The sequence below is a fragment of the Sinocyclocheilus anshuiensis genome, unplaced genomic scaffold, assembly GCF_001515605.1.
Source record: "Sinocyclocheilus anshuiensis isolate Anshui unplaced genomic scaffold, SAMN03320099.WGS_v1.1 scaffold1682, whole genome shotgun sequence".
NCBI classification, from domain to species: domain Eukaryota; kingdom Metazoa; phylum Chordata; class Actinopteri; order Cypriniformes; family Cyprinidae; genus Sinocyclocheilus; species Sinocyclocheilus anshuiensis.
In genome coordinates, this window is record NW_015542431.1 from 46,727 (window position 1) to 54,900 (window position 8,174).

General features: G+C 38.8%; 1 pseudogene; it reads right to left on the reverse strand.

Moving 5' to 3' along the window:
- LOC107693567 (uncharacterized) overlaps positions 1-7,785 on the reverse strand; it is a 35,725-nt pseudogene extending 27,940 nt beyond the window's left edge.
- Between the last annotated feature and the right edge of the window lie 389 nt (positions 7,786-8,174).

The following is an 8,174-nucleotide window of genomic DNA, read 5'->3' on the forward strand; positions in this document are numbered from 1 at the left end:
CATCTCGCTACTCCATTGGGCTGATTTGACACGTGCTTCAGAACGCGGTCACGCAGAGGCGTTCCCAAAGCGATCTCGACGCAGCTCGAGTTCCTGAAGGGGAACAACCAATCACAACATGACACATTGACTAAGGCAGTGCATGGCAAGATACATGAGGGCAAGGGAATCACATGACAAACCAGGAAACATAACCATGACTATACTACAAAATAAAGACATGAAAACATTAAAACGAAATAAAACCTAACGTGACATATCCCCCCCCCCCTCTAATGGTGGCTCCAGACGCCCTAACATAACACCAAAACCCAAAAAGTTCAGGAGGGTGGGGGAGTGGAGGTGGTCCAGGGGGCGGGATGGAGGGCCAGGCCTGTGAAGTGAAGTGACGTGTGGCCAAGTATGGTGACCATACTCGGAATTTGTGCTCTACATTTAACCTATCCAAGTGCACACACACAGTAGTGAACACACACACACACCGGGAACACACACTGGGAGCAGTTGGGGGTTTGGTGCCTTGCTCAAGCTGGTGGAGCAGGCAGCCAGAACAGAGCAGTTGACCACCACAGGTCAGGAGGTCATGGCGGAGCAGAGACATCACCCTTCTGAACTTTTTAATGCTGTACTGTTGCTTTGACACAATCTGTATTGTTAAAAGCGCTATATAAATAAAGATGACATGGACAGACCACCTGGCTGTGACAGAACAGGGAGACGGTGTGTGAGCGGCCTCCGTGTCTGCGTCATGACAGGCAGAATATCCTTGGAAGGTCTCAGTGGCCGTAGCATGACAGGTAGAGAGTTCGTGAGCGGCCTCCATAACCATGACATGACAGGCAGAGTGTTCAGAGACGGCCCCCATGGCCGTGACAGGACAGGCAAGGGGTTCAGGGTTGGCCTCCTTGGCTGTGACAGGGCAGGCTGAGAGCTCAGAGACCACCTCCTTGGCCATGATAGGGCAGACTGTGAGTTCAGGGATGACCTCCTTGGCCATGACATGGCTGGCATAGGGCTCAGAATAGCTGTGGTGGTCACCGGCACCTCTGGGGAAGTGTATGTGGCCCACATACACATGATGTCAGCGGCTATTACAGGAAGTAATGTGGACAGTGGGATGACTTCCGGGAACACCAGACTTGGACATGGGACCACCAAGAATGGTCTTGAGGAGGTGAGACTCTGGTCTGATGGCCAAGATGGCTGGAGACTAAGACATGGCAAGGCTCTGGCCATCAGTCTTCAGCCATTTGGCATGGTGGCCATGACGTGAAAAGGCTTTGACTTGGTGACAATATATTTATGTAAATTAATAACTACCTTTGATGTTATCTGTAATATTTATGATATTTTGGCGCAGGATAAGCAATATATAAAAATTGTTAAAATGGGTTTGTCTACTGCACATTGCCAACACAGGTAACTGATCTAACACTAAATGTATTTCTTTAGGCATGTGGTTATGGAAGAAATATTAAATATAAACACATCTGGGATTATTAGCAGAAACTCAAGCGAATATATAATAAAAAGTACAATACAAGTCTGTGTTACTACCGTATATTGCACTACGTTGTATTAAATTCAAGGTTTACCATGCATCATCTCGCTCGGAGCAACAGCAAAAATGATTGGAAATAAAGCTTCATGTCTTTACGTCCACACGCAGTCAGCGATATTTATATGAATAAGCATGTATTTTATTTCCTGATGTCTTTTTATTGACCAACATCCATTTCCATTTCAGACTCTTGGAGGTCTTAGAAACCAAGACCGGGTTAGGGGTTAGACCCTAACCCTAACCTTAAAAAGCCACAGGTCAGCGAAAATTTTATGGCTTTTTACAAGCATAACAGTTTGCATAGGAATTAAGTGTTATTTGTAAATATTGTAGAATCAAATGTTAAATCAATCACCTTAAGTTAAGTTGTTATCTTAACTGCTTCAAATTACATAATGTTAACGTAATTATTTAGAGTTACTGTATGAATTAAAAAAATATTATATAACACATTATTCCAGCCACTGTGAAAAACTGCACAAGGTGAATTAAGTTGTATGAGCATACCTTGCAGATTTCAGATTGAGCACTATGACATTTGTAATGTCATATTTTGAGGTGACTCGTCCATCCGCTGATCTGACGGAAGCTACTGTAAACTGAATAAGCAGGGAAAATGCCTGACAAACCATTTACACGCTTAGGACATCTGTGTTGTTAGAATGCACAGGGGAACTTAATATATAGAAACACTTGTTAGGTAGTGTTTTCTCATTAAAATCAAATGATTTCCTATTAATTCACTAGAATGTGTGTGTACACCAATATGACAGAGTGGTGGGCCTCACATGTTATGACCTCATGAGAAGTCCAGTTTATTTATTACAGATCAGTGGTTGGACCCCTCTTTTGATTACTGAAATTGTTGATTTTTATCTAATAGTTAAAATTTTAGCACACACAAATTTCATTCCATATTCCTTCACAAAAAGCTGGGGTGCATTTCCCAAAAGCATCATTAGCCAACTATGGTCGCAAGTTCCGTCGTTACCAGCATAGTTCAACGATTCGGTGTTTCCCGAAACCATAGTTCAAACGAACATTCTCAAACAGCGTCGCAAACTTACGTGGTAGGAACTACAGCTCTCGACCTGTGGTTAGAAGCATAGTTTCTTGTTAGTAAGATATATGGACTTAAAATTATATTATATTATATTATAAATTATGCTCTCGGGCACATTAAGAATAAGCAAGCTAACATGCAGTACAATCTATACCGTCCATTCTATTTAAATATATATACATTTTAATCGATAGATTATAGCGCGTCGTCAATAAGCGCCGTTTTTGAAGAGTGCGCACGTGCATAAATGCCTAAGGGAACCCCGGAGTATGACTTAAAGGGGTCATATGATGCTGCTAAAAAGAACATTATTTGAACGAGCCGTTTTAGGTAGGCGTGGCTGACTCTTAACTTTTATAAAGAATATCTCTTTGGAATTGAGACTTTAGTCTTTGCAACTTTACAGATCTTCTTTATGCACCAAGAGCTTGTAACACTCCAAAGAGAAAGGAAAAATTGAAATCGCATCATATGACCCCTTTAAGAGGAAACCTGCGATGAATCAAACATCAAATAAAGCAAAATGACAGGGAACAAAACATAGTAAATTAGCCATCAGGTGCCATGTTCAATACAGCAGCATCTCAGAGATGAAGTTATTACTCCACCACATGCATGTGACATCATTAACAACGGCCCTAAATTGCTGAACTAATGTGGTTCAAACGATGGAGATGCGACCGTGTTCGGGAAACAGGCTAGTTCGTTTCCACAAAAATGCATCATACTATGGTGATTAATCAGTGAGTTACGTCATTGTATGGGAAACGCACACCTGATTGCTTTGATTATAAAATGCCAGTGGAATTAATAATCACAGACTCACAGTGTACAGTGATATTAACAGGATGATAGTTCTCTCCAGATTCAGACTGACACCAGTACACTCCAGTGCTTGATGTGGTGATGGAGCTGAATGTACATGTAGATCCTGTTTGGGATGCCCAGCGTAATGAACAATCTTCCATCCCCCAATGGTCTGTGTATCTTCTCACTCTCCATCTATCAGAGTTACTCTGGTCCTCACAGCTCAGAGAGAGAGAGACAGATGTGAAGTGTTGAGTTCTGCTAGGACTGATGATCAGAGACTGGAGGAGAAACACCTGAGCAAACAATTACAGCTATAATGTTTCAAAATTGTGCATTAAAATTCTCTTTATTAAAGATGAACTAATCATTTAAGTTGTGTATGAACTCACCAGTGACCCATAGTGGCTGTTTGTTGCTGTAGGTTGTTTTATATGCTGGTTTTCCTCTCTCTGCTCTGCACACATAAACTCCTGTGTGATTTAGAGCAGCAGAACTGACAGTGTAGTTTCTTCCAACTCCTCTGCTGCTGTCTGAGAGCAGCTTATAATGATTGCCGTAGTCTGTAGAAAGTAAGAATGTGCAGTTGTCACTTAAAGATGCATTTCTACATGATCTTTAAAAGGTGATATAACATTTTCATCTTCTTTCAACTTCACATGAAGCACATTATATCTTACCTGATGAAGCAGTTAGAGTGTACCAGCTGAATGTCCAGCCTGTAGAGGAGCCGTAAACCTCACAGATCAGAGTCACTGGATCTCCTTCGGTCAACCACTTCTGTGGAGAAACACTTAAAACTGCTCTAGGAACTGAAATTGAGAAATCACTCATTAATAACATGTTAAAGTAATATTCCAGGTCCAGTTAAGACAGTTAAGATCAACTTGTGGCATAATGTTTATTACCACAAAAATAATTTCCACTTGTCCCTCCTTTTCTTGAAAATAATAATAATAATAATAGTAATTTCTGGGTTACAGTGAGACATTTACTACGAAAGTGATTGGAGCCAACCTATAAACATTAAAATACTCACTGTATCAACAGAATAATATTTTCTGTAAAAGGTTATATCCAATTTTACAAACCAATTAAACAAATAAAAAAGTACAAACCAATTTCTCTATATCTGTTATAGCCACTTATTCAGTGTTTTATGAATAATTTTCACTGAGCTCTCAGAGCAGTTCATTATGTGACGATAAATACTTGCCGAGTATTCTCACTTCTAATCCTGCTAATGGTAGTTGAGCTGTTATCTGACGCATGTGTGAATTTAAACTGATTTTAGTTCTTTTATTTGGTCTGCAGTGCAAAGAGATAAACAGATTCATCTGGCGATACAGTCAGTGATCACTGATCTGTGTCAGACTCATTTCCTCTGGTGTATTTACACATGGACCATCCTACCATAGTGTTTGCAAACTACGTCTGTGCAATTAAAAATTTCTGAAATAAAAATTAAATATTAAAATATTATCAAAACATTAATTGAGACGTATTTGATTACTCCCTGTAGATTAGGGAATATAAAACTACTAATTAAGCTGCCAATAGTTCAAATTTATTACCAAAATAACCAAAAAAAGAGAAAATATAGATATTTAATTATCATGAAAACTGAGAACATAGTACAAAATAGAGCCTAAAACACAGAAAAAATGAAAGTGCTAATTGTCATTCTCAGGAGGTCAAATTAAATACTGAGTTGTTTTATTTTCTAATCATTTTATATGAGGTTTGTGATTTTTGTTAAACTCATTCATAACTCATTCTCAGCCAGTTTGTATCAGTTAGTGTAAAATCACACATATGAGATCAAATATATGAATCAAATTCTTTCACCTTCAGTGTGTCCAGAGTGGATTTTTGAAATCAGCACTAAAAAGACAAAGAGAAAAACGCATTACAGTGTGAATATAGAGCTGATAAAATGTGTATTATACATCAAACACATAAGGGCATATTCTTCTTTCTCTTGTCCAACACCATAAGTTTACACTCAAACCTTTCTCAGTTTAAAAAAAAAAAACAGATTGTATAAACTTAGACGCATTACTAATTTCTAGTTGATGGTACCATGGTGCCATATAAACCACATACAGTGTGAAGAGAAGCTCACACCAGTGGTTTTCAGATCTTGTTTTTTTTTTTTTTAGTACTTCATGTGGAATGATAATGTTAGTAACACTTAACACATGCAATTTTTAATCACCGTTGCTTATATTTGGGGTTAAAGGTTTTTCACTGTTGTGTAAAGAGAATTACATGTGAATTGGGGTTTGGTTACCCCTTTGTAGAATTGTGTAGGTCCCCTCTCTGATCAGGGCCCTTGGAACCATCCTAAACTTTTTGTACAGGTCACACATTAAGACACTGCAAGAATTTTTAAAATAATATTTCAAAACACACTGGTTCTTTATTTACAACAACAGCAACAAAAAAAGAAACATGAAAAGTTTAAAATATTATAAATCTACAGAGCATTGCAGTGCAACAAGTCATGAGATTTACACTAAGGAATAAGGAATATACATGCTTACAAATGACAGTTCATGTGGTTGTAATGTCAAGCAGGCAAACATCATCACTGAGCCTTATGCTGTAAAGCAGGGGTCTCAAACTCAAATTGGCTGGGGGCCATTGCTGTGATTGACACCTCATAGGAGGGCCATTTTAACATTCAAGCACAACAAGAAAGCGGAAATTTTCTGAAAATTTACTTAAAAATATTTTAGCAATGGAATTTGAAGTAAATTAGAAATAATGTTGTCAAACTTAACAAAAAGTGTAAACAGCAGTGTCTCTATCGTTGTTATATACAGTATATATTAGGTAGTGGTATATACATGTAGTGTAAGAATCGCTGCCGTCTCGTTATGAATGCATAGGATATTCATGTCAGACAATGCGGAGTGATAAATAGCAGTGGACGCTTGGACTAGGGGTGTCCTGGGATTTTACTATAGTTCTATACATGCTGTGTATATTGAGAGAGGCGAGCAAAGGTAACCTGATGTAACTGTTTGCGTTTTCTTCTTCTTCTTCTTCTTCTTCTTCTTTTAGCTCCTCCCAACTGCCTTTATCGTCACGTTTTTTGCTTGCCATCACCATAGACATATAAATACCTAGACTCCTCATTGGCCGCTTTGAGCCGTTGCTGCGATACGTCAACGCGTCCGCCATGTTTGTGAGGGCAAGACTGCCTTAAAAACAAATGGAGGTAAACGGAGGAGCTGCGGTTTTTTCTGGATAAAAACACGATAACGTTTACATTTATCAACCGATTTCAGAGGTTTGTGATCTACATGGAGTTAAAAATAACTCTGCCTCCAGTTATTTAGTTAGGCTTGGAAAATTATTAATTTTCGTAAGAAATTGTGAAAGCTCACACTTGTCTCACTTGTTGATTTGATTGATTTTTTCGGTTTACAATTCTAATGTTAATGTAGTATAACTGTGACATATACATGTTTTGTAATTTGAATGTACATTAAATGAAATTAAGTTGTTTCATTGCTTTCTCTGTCATCAACCCCAACATTTGAGCTTTTCTTGTGCTTCAGGTCAGAACACAGCTCATTCCCTTTGAAATACTGGAAGAAAATCTAAATAATACATCTTTAAGCACTAATAATTTTCCATCATTGAGAACATTGAATAAAACCAGCGAATACAAATCAAAAAGTGACACTCTTGGTAGTCTGCTTTTTATTTTGATAGCACTCTACACAGATAAACTCCACAACAAACAATAACAAATGCAACTGATAAGACTTTATGGATCCAGTGAAACTTACAGTTACAGTGGTAAAATATTATGCACTGATACAGTGCACAGTAAAAGTGATATGTAATATTAAAAAGTATGTAGTACAAGTTGTAGTAAAGTGAATAATATAAAAAGTGAGTACAACAGTATATCAGCCAGGCCGACGGCCATCGGGTGGACGGCCGTTCTGGACTTCTGACTGTCAGTTATGTATGTGTTTTCGTCAAGCGCCACAGAGTATGAAGTGAAAACTTTAGATTTGCTGCGTAACTGGTCATAAATGTCACTCGATAACTCGCTGATCCGCTCTGCCACTGTGTTTGCCGACAAAGAGAGATTGTTGAACAAGTTTTTCTTTTCTGGACAAAGAATATCAGCGACTTTCTGCATGCAATCCTTTATAAACCCGAATATCAGCGACTTCCTGCATACAATCCTTTATAAACTGCCCTTCTGTGAATGGCTTTCCCGCTTTAACGATCAACTCACCACATAACTTGCTTCAACTGCAGCATCAGCATCCTTTTTGCCTTTATGGAAAAGGTTGTACTGGGACGTTAGCTCTCTCTGCAACTGCATGGCTCGTCTTTTGCTCTCGTCTTCTTGGTACTTCTCATACTGTTATCCTTGTTTCGTCGAGTAATGACGCTTGAGATTATATTCCTTTAGAACGGCGACTTTTTCTTTGCATATCAGACAGGTAGCGTTTCCATTAAACTCCACAAAAAAATACTGCAACGTCCATCTTTCTTGAAACTGTCTGTGTTCCTCATCCCAGACACAGTGATGAAGCTGGTATGTGATGTGAACCCCTCTCGCTCTCTCGCACTCTCTCTCTCTCTCTGGCATTGTAGTCAGTAAACGAAAGTGTAGCTCGCTCGCTCGCGCACACAAACACACGATGCGCAAAACTCCGCATTTGAACAGTCAATAGCAAATACTTAAACTAATAACAAAACAGTAGCTGA